Genomic DNA, 13,993 nt, shown 5'->3' with positions numbered 1-13,993 from the left:
ATCCATCCATCCATCCATCCATCCATCCATCCATCCATCCATCCATCCATCCATCCATCCATCCATCCATCCATCCATCATCTTATCTATTGATCTAGCTGCCTTTCACCTATCTATCTATTGTCATTTTTGTCTTCTTTGTGAAGGTTTCTTAGCTGTGGCGGCCATCTTGAATCGGGCTGGCTCAAAGTAAAGCAGTTGTAGATGTAATTTCAAGCACAATTCCAAAGTTTTGCTCTCTTTAGTCTAACTTTCTGTCCTCCGCTGATCAAAACTTACTATATTTAGTTTTTTCTCCAGAGAGCCTGTCTGGCCATGAACCTCAAGTCTCTCTGTCTCATTTTTTAATTTTACTTTTTTTTTCCCATGACAGAATCAGAGCAGCCGGTCTCCGTCTCTGTAACCGTGATGCTGCAGATGCTCTTCTCTTCTCAGACTAAATGGACTCAGTGGACTCGCTGACGTCACAGTTCAGCATTAATATTTCATTTGTGCTCTCTTGCAGTGGCTCACACACAGGACACACAGCACCACTCCACAGAGAAGCCCCTGATTCAGTGCTACAAGTGCAAGGAGCCATGTAAGGGCGAGGTTCTCCGCGTGCAGAACAAGCACTTCCACCTGAAGTGCTTCACCTGTAAAGGTACAGCAACACGTTGTGACTGAGCCAAGAACCTCAGTATTTGGTGCTGAATAATTATTTTATACCTATCATTTGCCGGTAATTGCGCTCAGCCGTAATTCATGTCTGCGGAATATTATTACAAGATGTCTAATGAATAAATGATGTGTTTACAATCTGAGAATGAACCCACAGACAGCTTGAACAAGTCACTTTTTTCTTTTTTTCCTAAAGAGAAAATGTGGGAGTTGTGTGAAAATCTGCAGCCAAAATGTGAGGCCTTATAATTCATTGCTAATTTAAAACCACCGCAGTAGTACAACGTTCGCTGAGTTCAAAATGAACAAGCTGTACGCCGACGTCCCCCGTCGTCGAAGGATTGGAGTAGTGAATGTTTGTTGTTTTTGAGGCGAGTGTTTTTCTGGACTGAAATTAGACAATGCAAGTAAACTTAAATGTTTTTTTGTTGTTGTTGTTCAAGATACTTGTGGGTAGGAGTTACACTGTGGAGAAGAATATAAGTAGTTTTTTTATGTTTTGTTTTAGGCGGCGCAAAATGATAGAACCTGATGAGTGGAGGGAGCGATTTTCTCCACAACCAGGTTAAGAGGCGGAGCCAGGGGGTAGCCAGTGGTGGCCTTGACCGCCTACGATTCGACTTTGGCCACCCCAATTGTTTGAGGAAACTGTCGGGGAATTTTGGTCAAGATCTATGGATGTTTTAACTACAATGACTGACAACGTTAACTGCCCATGAACCATGTGTTTGAGTTGGCAGAGTTATTTTCTCTCTCAGAGAGGACTGAATGAGGAGCTGATTTGATCCTGTATGTGCAGCTGGATGGCCGAGGTCACCAGTCTGCTGTGAGCTTTGAGAGCTGATAAGCTTATAAAAACAAAGCTCACACTGCCCGTGGCAGACGACTGGGCTCCATGCAGGTTAAACTTCTGTACGACCTGTTGTGATTCACCTGCTGCTCAAAAATGCAAAATACATCAACTTTACTCTCTGAAGTCCAATAGTATTTTGGGGCTTTTTGTAACATTCTAAGCTGGCACAATGCAGATGTTTTGATATATCCATCCATCCATCATCTTTTACCCGCTTTTTCCATTTTGGGTCTCGGGGGTCGCTGGTGCCCATGTCCAGCAATCACTGTGCGAGGGGCGGGGGACACCCTGGACGGTTCGCAAGTCCACCACAGGGCTGTTTTGATATATAAATTGTTTAAAAAAGGTTAAACCTGTAGGGATAAATAGACTTCAGAAGATTTGGAACGTTTCGACGACTGAAAAGTTAAGGCGGTGTTTCCACCAAGTTGGTGACTCAACAAGAGAAAATATTCAAATTACTGTTGCAGATTCAGTAGATCTTGAGTCTTTGAAACTTATGAGCCGTGTGGTTGTTTGAGTAGCAAGTTGTTGAGAATTACAACTTGTTTTGTGTGCACAGGTCATTAAATTAAAGTTGTTCAGATTGTAAGTTCTGACATATTTGGTTTTCATCATCATTTGGCTGATGACGCAACCTCGGGTGTTTTCTGTCATAACGAAAGCTGTGCAGCTCAAAATACAGCTTTAGTGCCTTTTAGACAAGTTGAAAACTCTCGGGACAAAACTGAGACGGGTTTGAAACAAGTTTGAGATGCCTGCAATAACTTTGCAACAATTTTGAGACAAAATGTGGTTCATTAATTATTTGAACATGTTCAATCTTTAAGTGACAAGACTGAGCCTTTACAACTCGAGTGAGGAAATTGAGAACCCCCGATAACTTTTTTTTTAGTCGTTTTGGAGACTGCACACCGTGTTTTCCTTCAGCAGTCGGAGCCCAGAGAGATACTGCCTCAACAGCAACTTCTTCACGCTTAGAGTTGAACATTTGGTTAGTAAAATGTCATCAAATTATTAAATTTAACGTTCGTTCGTTTATCCTTCTTTGATCTGTTTAAACTTTTTAATCTTGTTTTGACTGTAGCGCTCTAAACAGGGAAGAGTTTCTCTTGTTTTGTCCAAGTCCAATTGATTTCTGCGGTGAAACCACTACTTGTTAATTTATTCTTGTACTTTCATCTGCGCTGTGCAATGTATGGCTACCAAAAGTTTTAGACTATTCCCAGTGGAGTGCACAGTTTGATGTATTTTCTCCAGGAGTTTATCTGAAACTGAATTGAAACCTTTGAGTAAATTTATGCTTTTATAACAAGATGATCTGTGTTTATAAAGCATATACAACAACATCCAGGAAGCACCAGAGGTGGGTATAAAAGATACTTTTGGTAAAAAGTCAAAATGAACCGGTACCTGCTCCGTTGAACCTTTTGCAGCTAATCTGAGACTGGAATAGTGTTAGAGATTCTGCTTCGTCCACAAGGACTCAGAAACCAATCAAACCCTGAGATTAGCTTTAAATCTGGTCTTTCTTGGTTAGCGTAAGGAGAGCATGTTGGCTGACCTCTCGTGGCCCAAACCCTATAATTTTTTGCATTTTTTCTCATTACATTACATCAACACACAAAACCTTTTTCATTTCCCTGAAATAATTTAATACAACTTTCATACATCTGTCTTTTCAAGTTTTCTTTTAATTCGATGTGAAGCGGCTGATGAAAAGTGCAGGTCCGTGGGACGTCAGAGTCAGAGGCCGCCTAATCTCCAGGGCTGGTTTTCTCTTGACTTTGTGTTCTCACGAAGCTAATCGCATCATCCCTGAGTCCTAATTCAATTAAAGCTGAATCTGTCCCTCGCCCTCTTCGTTCATCTCAAGGCTTTAGTCGGGCTCGTTTCGTAAGACTTGTTTATCTCAAACGTCTAACTATTTTAGCTCTTAGCTGCGTAAAGCTATTTCAATTTAAGCTCACTTTGAAAAGGTAAACTGTGAGTGAAGAATACACGCTTAGATCACGATCGGAGCTTGTGGGTCAACTTAGACTGGAATTAACGAAGTGGTTCAGTGTTTAGTTAAAACTTAATGTTTTTTATGTTTATATAAGCAGCATGATCTGTTTCGCAGTGATATCTCTATATCAGTCTAAAATATTTTAAAATTATCCATCAGTTCTATTTAAGATGGAGCTTTGGTGTTACCGGTAATTTACTATAGGCAAACGTTGTCAGTAATATTACTTCAAAGTAGTTTATTGGTTTAGTATTAATTTATTACTGTTGTAATTACCATAAGACAATTAAGCTTTTATACAAAGCTCAGACTACGGCCAAATAAACTAAACTTATAATTCCAACAAGGTTGAGTCAGGTCCTCTGGACGGATTCTTCTTTGTTGAGATGTTTCGTCTTTTATCCAAAAGACTTCTTCAGTCTGAGGAGCTGCAACAAACTCATTCTTATAAATAGCAACTTCTCAGTTTGCTGACGACGCTGAAACTAGTTGTTCATGTGCAAAAGGAGGACCATCAGCTTAATGACAGAGCATTAGTGCCCTGATGGCTGCTTGCTGATCACAGGGGGCTGACTGGTACTAGCAATAACAGCATTGTAAGAGGGGGACAGTTGGACGTGGAAGCTCCGCCCCTGTTTAATGATGGACAGGTTCTCTTTACAAAGATGGCCTCCTTCAATCCTCTCTATCCAGGCTGTGAACATCTTCATCCTTGAAAGAGTGACCCCTGACCTGGAGATGAGTGTAGACTGCAGAGTCCTGGTCTGATGATGTTGATCTTCTCTGCTGGTCCATCCCTTTGGCCAGTGGCTGTTTAGTTTCCCCGATCTATGACTGATCACCCTCCTGACACTGAACAGCATACACAATATATGTGCCAGGGGACTGGATCTTTGGGATGAACCAGTCTTTGCCGTAATGTATTTTGGGGTTTAAAAGCCACTGGGACGTTATGTTTAGAAAATAAACGTCTCAGTTTCTCTGATACTCCCTCAACTTATGGAATGACCACTGGTCTGGGTCTGCATAGGTCAAACCAGACAGTTGTTACAAATGTTCGTTTTTTCTTCATATCTGATTGAATGATTTCATGTTACACTTCCCACTGCAGTTCACAGATAAACAGATCTTAGGCGGTCATCAGAATGAATGGATGAGTTGAAAGGCTTTTTGTGTTTTGGGGAGCCAGGGAACTAAACGAGCTCAACCCTCTGTGTCCTGAATAGTGTGCGGCTGCGACCTCGCCCAGGGAGGCTTCTTCATGAAGAATGGGGACTATCTGTGCATGCTGGATTATCAACGGATGCACGGCACCCGCTGCAACGGCTGCGGCGACTTTGTCGAGGGAGAAGTCGTCACTGCCCTGGGCAAGACATACCACCCTGCCTGCTTCGTCTGCACCGTCTGCAAGTAAGTCGTCCTCTGCGTTGATGCCGCTGTGATCACTACATCCGATAAACCTTTGATTCACAGCGACCCTGACAAACTGCAGGAGCAACACCAACTCCAACAGGCAACACATTTTGCCTTTGTATTTAAAAAAATAAAACCATGATAGTGTTAACTCAGATAAAACTAAGTAATAAAGCTGTGAAAAGGCCTCCGATCGGTGATAACTCATTAATATAATATCAGTCTTCTTGATAAATACAACTGAATGGTAGCTAAAAGCTAAAAGTAGCATAAGAAGACAAAACAAGGATATAGTCCCTCCAGAGAGTCTTGGGTCTTCCCTGGGGTCTCCTACCAGTTGAACATCCCTGGAGAACATCCCTAGGGAGGTGTCCAGGGTCGAACCACCTCAGCTGGCTCCTCTGGATGTGGAGGAGCAGCAGTTCAACTCCACATCTCTCCTGATAACTGAACTCCTCACCCTGTCTCTAAAAGAGAGTCCAGCTACCCTGCAGAGGAAACTCATTTAGACTTCTTGTATCTGCGAGCTCATCCTTTCGGTCTTTACCAGAGTTCATGACCATAGGTGAGGGTAGTAGGAACATAGACCGATAGGTAGACAGAGAGATTCTCCTTACAGCTCAGCTCCCTCTTTACAGCAACAGATGGGCACAGAGTCCACAATACTGCGGACGCTGCACTGATCAGTCTGTCGATCTTACACTTTATTTGTCCCTCACTCGTGAACGAAATCCTGAGATACCTCCACTTGAGGCAGAACCTCACTCCCAACCCAAAGAGAGCGAGTCATCCCTGTCTAACTGAGGACCATGGTCTCAGATTTGGACGTGCTGATCCTCAACCCAGCCACTTCGCACTCGGCTGTTAACCGGTGAGAGCTGAGGATCATGGTACGATGACACCAACGGGACCACATCAGCTACCATTACTGCCGACAGTACAAACCAAACTCTCACAGCTTTTATAGGGACTGTATGGCTCATAACAACTGGCACCCAATGCACCCCCCACAGTGCACCTCAAGGAACACAGTCAAATGCCTTCTCCAGGTCCACAAAATATATGCAGACTTGCTGGGCACACTCCCAGGACCCCTCGAGGACCTTAGTGAGGGTAAAGAGCTGATCCAGTGTTCCACAGCCAGGATGGAACCCGCATTGTTCCTCCTGAATCCAAAGTTCGACCATCATTCAGACTTTCTTCTCCCGTATCCCTGAATAGACCTTACCAGGGAGGATAAAGATAAAGGGAAGTGATGCTCCTAAAATCGGAGCACACCCTACGATCCCCGTTTTGAAGAGGGGAACCACCACTCCAGTTGAGACAATAGTTTTTTTGTTTTTACTTTGGTCCCATGGTGTAGTCTATGTGATACGTGAGTATACAAAGTATACCCACTAGAAAAGCTTGGGAATTTCAGTATACCCACTTAAAAGTACCCAACGATATGTGACATATCATTGGGCACGTGTCATTATTAACACATTTGGAACATTTTATAGATACAATGAGTTGGTTAAACCTGTTTCGTGTATAATTAATACTTCTGTACTTACTTAATACTTGAACATGTTTGATACTGTTTTATAAATTCAATAACATGTTTTTAATACAAAGCCAACTGTTGTACAAAGTTCGTTGTACATTTATTCAAATATAAGCATCAGAGAAATGTTGAAATGTTCAATATATGCTTAAAAATCAAAATAAATCGACGATTACATCGTACTAACTGGTGTTCTTCGGTTTCTAAGCACGGTATACCCAGTACAAAAATGTGGACTGCGCCACTGCTTTGGTCGTTTGTGTTGCAGTCATCACTCCAAGTTCAAATAAATCATAAAAGGCCCAGATTACAGGTCTCTGTTGTAAATGAGTCCGCATGACTCAATGAGACTAACCTGTATAAATAAAGATTGAATGAAGAAAAAGAACTTGACATTGACGGCCATGACCTCTGATCGCAGCTGGATGAATCAATCTGGTCCAGAACGTTCACACTGTGCCACGTTCCTCTGGAGCTCATCATAAATCATCTACTTGTGAGTTCTGACGTGTGGTGACAAGCAAAGATGAGGACGTTTCCGTTGTACGGTATGACAGCGTGCGTCATTTCTGCTCGTGGGGTGACGGACCGAGCTCCCCGGGCAGACAGTGCTGACACTCGTCTTCGTCACACGGCTTCGTCATCCTCGGCCCTGTCAGACGACCTGCAGACCAAAACTAATCAAGTGTAGCGTGTGCCAGGGGCCGACAGCTCATGTTGATTTGTTAACTCGTTGTCTTCCAGACGACCGTTTCCTGCCGGAGACAGGGTGACCTTTAATGGGAAGGACTGTCTGTGTCAGTACTGCGTCGAGCCCATGTCTCCAGGACCGAAGGACGTCCTGGGCTCCAGCAGTAAGTAGGACGCCACATTCACACAATGCGACCCCTGGGGTGGAAAAAGTTTTAAAGGGTTCAAAAGAAATGCATATCACTCGCTGTCTTTCAGTTTTATAGTTTTGAAACGGTTACACAAGACCTCATGCAGTCTGTAGCCCTGAAAGTTTGTGTTCGAGATGACGCTCGGCTACTACCACACCAGAATTCAGCTCGGTATCTGTAAAGTTGACAGAGTTTGAGCCATTTTTGTGTTGATGTCCATTAGCTGTTTCAGGTCGATTCCAAAGGTGAATTGGGTGTAGATGTGCATCCAGTGATGTCGTTCTGAGAGTTTTATCACACTCTGTAATTGTATCATGGGATTTATTTTCTTTTAAACCAGAGTCCGACTGGTCTGTGACTGATGGGTTAGGAGAACTGGTGACTCCCAAGTTGCAACGAAGTAATTTTCAGTTGCAGACTTGCTGAATTCTGAGGGTTTGAGTGGCACCTTTTTTTTTTAAATTCTCGACTTATTTTTGTGTGCAGCGATTGAAGACCTGTAATCTAATCTGTGTATGTTATCTTGTTTATGATTTCATCTAGTGAAGTACATTTAAGAGATAAAATATGCAGACGTGAACCGGCTGTTTCAATAAATGATCACTAACGTCAATCAGTGGTGTAAGCTATGTTTACATGGACATAAGTAATCAGATTAAACGCCTCATTCGGATCATTTTGTGTTGATTCAGCTCAATCCGAAAGAATTTGTAATCCGAATGAGACAGGTGGTTTATGCCGATTCATAATCCGAACAGTGCGCATGTAAACACTTAATCTGATCATTTTATTCCGATTGTAGAAAACTGACCTGACTGTGCATGTGTGACCTGTCACCTCACGTATTTCCGCCTGGCTAAATGCTAATATGTCGGGGAAGCAAAACTAATCTGTGAGCGACACAACATTTCTACTAGAAACTTTGAAAGAGCTCAAAATAATCTGTTTTACCTGTAGCTCAATCGGGAGTGCAGTAACGTCGCCACCATCATTAAAACCTGTCGTGGGTCCATTTTGGGCGCTCCGGTTTGTTTACGTCATCACAGAAGTAGAACTACTTCTTCAGCGTTTTGTTAAGGAGAGTTTACCACTCTGCGCATGTCAGTACTTCTGTTCAGAATAAAAGCCCGCTGCATGTAAACGCTCGTCGTGAACGGATTGTGCCCATTTAAACGATACATTTTGAAGTAGTTCATCTGAAAACATTTCAGTCCGGTCAAAGAATTTTGCGCGTGTAAACATAGCAATTATTAGACCTGGATCAGGGCTGTGGCCTCAGGTGTGTCTTGTTGTAAGAGCTCCCGCGCAGGTGTCAACTTTAACCCTCTAGAACTACAGAAACCGATCTGAGACGAGTTTGAGACACCAGCAACAACGCTGCGACTATTCTGAGAGAAAATCTGTTGCAAAACATTTTTGAACATGTTCAAAATTCAAGTCAGAAAACTGTGAGCCGCTGTGACTCCAGCGGGGCGATTCAGAGCTGCAGCAAGCGTTTCAGGACAGTCCGGAGACTCTGCTGCGAACGCTTTTTGCCAACTCGTCTCCACCGTTTGTTGCCCCGTAAAGCTGTTCTCTCTCTGGGCTCTGACTAGTTGCTGAACGAAGAATCCACGAGGGAATCTCCAGAAAGTCCCAGGACATTTACTGTGGGTTTTCTCGATCCCCTCGCTTTATAAATCTATACAAAAATAAAATGTAAAAATCTATAAATTTATAAATCTTTATAAGTCCTCGCTTTTTAAATTCTAGAATTGCGCCGCTCGGGGTGGCTGCATCTTCATTCCAAGATTTTACTTTTGGAAACTTTTAATTCCTCTTTTTCTGTAAATCGCCTTTTTTTTTTTTGATGATTGTTTCCTCTGGTGTCCGATGCTGTGCAGCTGGAAAGATTTTTACTGAAACTTTTTTTTTAGTTTTGAACATTTGTTGTGATGTGTAACCATGACAACAAAGTGGTTTTATTTTACAACCGAAAGCAGCTGATTAATATCTCAAAAGCTCAAATAATATATCAACTTCAGCCCCAAATCTCAAATTAATTGAAAAGGAGGCGCTGTGGATGCATTCCCGTCTCCCTGCTGGTTGTGCTCGAATGCCTGACCACCAAGATACTGGAACTGGCAGGGAACACGGCTCGTGACAGCAGAAAGACTGGGATCGTCCCCCGACACCTGCAGTTGGCTGTCCGCAGCGACGAGGAGCTCGGCAGGCTGCTGGGAGGAGTGGCCATCGCTCTGGGAGGAGTTGTGCCCGGCATTCGGGCGGTCCTGCAGCACGGAGGAACCGAGAGGCCAGTCGAGTCTGGGTGGACGGATCGGACGGCATCTGTGGCCAGTTTCTTCAGATCCACAGTGGGACGGACCTTTACAAGAGATCCTTCCTGCCTACCGCCGTCAGCTCTCTAACATCTCTTAATGAAATGAGGATAACGAGTTACAACAACATTTAATTTCCCTCTGGGATTAATAAAGTGTTTTTGAATTTAGTTGAAGATGCCGGCACTGTAGCTCTCCTCTGACAGAGGACACCCAAGACAAAGGTTCAAACAATGAGTCCACATCCAGGCCATCTTCATTTCAAATGTGTATACCAGTAGGTTCGATCATATGTGTGGGGGCAGCTGCCTTGATGTGAGGTGGGCAACACAAAATGCAGTTCTGCGAGCCGTATATGCAAAAATAGGCTGTGATTTACCTAAACTTTCCACTGAAAATGCAACCACGCGACTCGCTGGTCCCTTGGTCGCGCTCGGAAGAGAGGCTGCAACTGAAAATTAACCCATTTTTTGTAATTGTGAGTCTCCAGCAGTCACAGTCCAGTGAAATATTACATTAGGATGTTGATGTAACAGTCAGAGAAAGATATACACACAAGCACAGGCCTGGCCAGATGTCTCCCCTGGTAATGTGGGATAAATATGACTGATTTTTATTTAAAAAAAAACTTTGGTGTCATAACCAAAAGTAGAAAGTCCCGTCATGTCTGAAGACAGTGCTGCACCTTTCAGGGAGATCCTCTGTCTCTCTGCTCTCCTCCACAGGCACAGGTCTCCTTTGTGAATAAAACAGGCTGTTCTAAATAATTCATCTTTTCCTCTGGAACAGGGAAAGTGTTGCCCTGAAAGGACCCCTCCTCTTCCAGCTCCTCTCCCTCTCTCTGGTTTCTCAGTTTGAGGAGCTTTTAGACAAGGTCACCTATAAATAAGGCATGCTGATTCTGTTCACGTCGTTATTGCTGCCTTCTTATGTCTTTGCAAAGTTATCCCCCGTGGCTGCAGCTGCTTTCACCCTCCTTTATGAAGAAGAGCAGAAGAGAGGAAGATTAAGAAGCCGAGATCTTACAGAACCTCATGATCCTGCTCACTTGTGATGCTTTTAGTGCTGAGCAAGGATTGGCAGGGTAGTTGATGGTTACCATCTGTCTCCATCTAGTGTTTGTGGTCAGAATTGACAAGTTGTGTCAGCTGAAATACAGAGAAAACTTGATTTGCTGTTCCTAAGTTCTGCTTGTTCTTGTCCCCGTAGGTTGTGCAGGATGTGGCCGAGACATTAAGAACGGTCAGGCTCTTCTCGCGCTCGACAGGCAGTGGCACCTGGGCTGCTTCAAGTGTAAAGCTTGCAGCAAAGTGCTGACCGGGGAGTACATCAGCAAGTAAGCAGCTGCTCTCACACGCCCTTTGGCCACTTTCAGACTTCCTCAAGGTTTGCACCATCTCAGCTTTAACACCTTCTCCAAAATATCTGGTTTCTGGGGAGCTGCCTTATTGGAGTTTTGGAGCGAGAAGGACACGGGGCTGTATCCTCGACGTTTAAGTCCCGCCTTCCCACCTCTCTAACGTTTTGTCTCGCCTTGTCGTCACTCGGTGTAACGCAACGTCTTTCCGTTAGCCTCAAAACGCTAATTAAAACGCAAAGTGTTGAACATAAAGCAGAAAGGTAAGAACTGCGAGAAGCAACAAAAATCAACTTCTGAAAGAGGAAAAAAAACATAATCCTAAGTGCGTTTTAATATTTTAGTAGGGAAAGTGTTGCATCCGTTTACATGGACGGGGATGGAGCTTAAATATGATTCTGCAGCAAACCACTAGAGGGCGCTCATCCTAATAAGTCCAAATACATAGTCCCTCATTTATCGCAGGGGATCCGTACCCTGAAGCAAGTATTATATAATATATTATATATATGTATATATATATTTATAAAGGCATTTTAAACCCTTCCCACGCTCTTGCAATATTCTAAACAATGTTTCTAAACGCGCTAAAAGAGACAGAATGTCATGATTTCAGCTCCCTGCCTCCTCGGCTCTTGGCCACGCCCACTTCTCCACTCTGCACGCTGATCAGCTGCAGCAGGAAGTTTATCCTGCAGTGAGGGCTGCACAAAGGTGCAGGAGATGCTAAATAATTTATTTTTAAATAAAAATTCCGTGCCGATCGTGCGGCTCGTCCATCAGTCAGTCAGTTGTGTGTCATGTCCAATCTTATTCTGAAAAACCGTGATAGAGGGTTAGATCATTTTAAAGTGGCTGTGTGATATTTAGTAATTTCCTATCTGGCAACCGTCATCCTATTTGTTGTGGATTAAACGCTGAGTCAGCATTCATTCACACATTTCCCGTTTTATAGTTTAGTCTGTTTTTTTTTTTGTTTTTTACAAACTTCTTTTATTTTAATCTTGGCGCTTCAAAGCGTTTGTCTCAATGGGGAATAAAACGATGTGACTTTTTAACTTTTATACCTTTGAACTAATCTTTATTTACCTCACAATTCTCATAATAAAGTGACTTTTCTTCATTATTCTCTGGAATCTGCTTCAATATACTTTGTGTTTTGTCTCCTGCTCACTTTAGCTTTTAGCTGCTTTCATGCTAATCAGGCTTTTAGCTACAGTTTTAGCTTTTATCTACCACCTTGCTACATTTAGCATTTGTTTTAGCTTCAACAAGTTACAGTTAATTCAGCTCCGAAGGAAAAGCATTTTAGCACCCGGTGGAAGGTTTTAGGTCCTGGTTGGATTTGTCTCTGGTCTCTGTGCAGGGACGGTGCCCCCTATTGTGAAAAGGACTACCAGATCCATTTTGGCGTTCAGTGTGAGGCGTGTCATCAGTTCATCACAGGGAAGGTGTTGGAGGTAAGAACCAGACCCACAGCTGCGATTTTGCTCGTCCTCAGCTGTAACGTCCTGTGCTGGCAGAGACCGCTGCATGGGGGAGAAATAAAAACTGTGAGCCGTCGTTTCGTAATCTCCGGCGTAATCTCTCCACCGCCGAGCCAAGGAGACTCTCGACATGACTGTAATCATCTAAAATATTAATTCTTTGCAGATGTTTTTGGTCATTTTCAAATGACATCCTGCCTGCGGAAAAGCTGGCGTCGCCACAAATTACATAATTATTACATAAAACCTCTTTCACGTCATCTGACCCCGAGGTTCATTATTTATTTGTAGACTCTAAATCTGGGTTTAGATCAGGACCCAGGTAGTTCGTGCAACGCGTTTTGTTAAAAACAACTCCTTCAGGGACTGTGAGCGTGCAGTCGCTCACTGTTTTAGCCTCAAATTAAAGATTTCATTTGGTTAAACTTAAACGTCTTTGCAGGAACTTTGACGGGTTGAACACACAGATGTGAGTACCCTGAACTTAGCTCTCCGTTCTTCTGTTTCTTCTGGACGTCTTGCAGAACGAGAGAAGAGATGGTGCGAACGATGAGTCAGCACTGTTGCTGTTCAGTCTGTTCTGTCCGTATATTTTATTTACAATCTAAATACGCCGCCATGCTTTGTGCTGTTTCAGCCATTCATGTATCAAAACAGTCTGCTCGTTCAGGAGATGGTGCTGTGACTTTTGTAACTTTTATACTTTCAGAGTTTTGTATTTACAAACTTTTTCCTTTAGAATTGCATCAAAATCTATTCAGGTCCTTTAAAAACATTGATCTCAGAAATCTGCTTCGGCAAACTGGCTCTTTGTTTCTGTTCTGCTACTTTTAGCTTTTAGCTCGATTTTTGCTACACTTGGTGTCTTAAGCTACTGTTCTGCTACATTTGGCTTCATCCATCCTTTTGCTAGGTTTAGCTTTTACCTGTCATTCTGCAACTTGTGGCTTTTCGTTAATATTTTGCTACTATTAGCTTATAGTTAGTGTTCTGCTACTTTTAACTCGTATCTAGTGTTTGGCTACTTTAGTTCTTTACATTTGCTACTTTCAGCTTCTATTTAGCCTCTTTTGGCCTTCTACTGTTAGTTTTGCTGTTTAGTTTCTAGTGTCTTATTTTATACTTTTTGCTTTTAGCTAGCATTTTACTACTTTAATTATCTTTTTGTTACTTTTAGCTTTAAGTTTTTTGTTACTTTTAGCTTTAAGTTTTTTGTTACTTTTAGCTTTAAGTTTTTGTTACTTTTAGCTAGCAATTTACTTCTTTAAACTTTTAGCTTTTTGTTACTTTTACCTTTTAGCTATTATTTTACAACTTGAAACTTTTAACTTAGTTAGCATTTTATTACTTTAAACTTAACTTTTTGTTACTTTTAGCTTTTAGCTAGCATTTTACTACTTGAAACTTTGAGCTTTTTGTTACATTTAGCTTGTTACCTTTTAGTTTAGCTGAGTTTTTTACATTTTTAGC

The 13,993-nt window shown here is 42.5% G+C and overlaps 2 protein-coding genes across 2 annotated transcripts in view; one reads left to right on the top strand and one right to left on the bottom strand.

Moving 5' to 3' along the window:
- srfb (serum response factor b) overlaps positions 1 to 13,993 on the top strand; it is a 135,675-nt gene that overhangs the window by 100,208 nt on the left and 21,474 nt on the right. The gene's annotated exons all lie outside the window — the stretch shown is intronic.
- Positions 1 to 13,993, bottom strand: part of fhip2a (FHF complex subunit HOOK interacting protein 2) — a gene marked incomplete at its 5' end in the record, with an annotated part of 56,953 nt that overhangs the window by 41,651 nt on the left and 1,309 nt on the right.

This window comes from Nematolebias whitei, chromosome 1, assembly GCF_014905685.2.
Source record: "Nematolebias whitei isolate Nwh7 chromosome 1, NemWhi1, whole genome shotgun sequence".
NCBI classification, from domain to species: Eukaryota; Metazoa; Chordata; class Actinopteri; order Cyprinodontiformes; family Rivulidae; genus Nematolebias; species Nematolebias whitei.
Note: the sequence above shows the minus strand (reverse complement) of the source record. Positions and strands in the feature narration are given on the sequence as shown.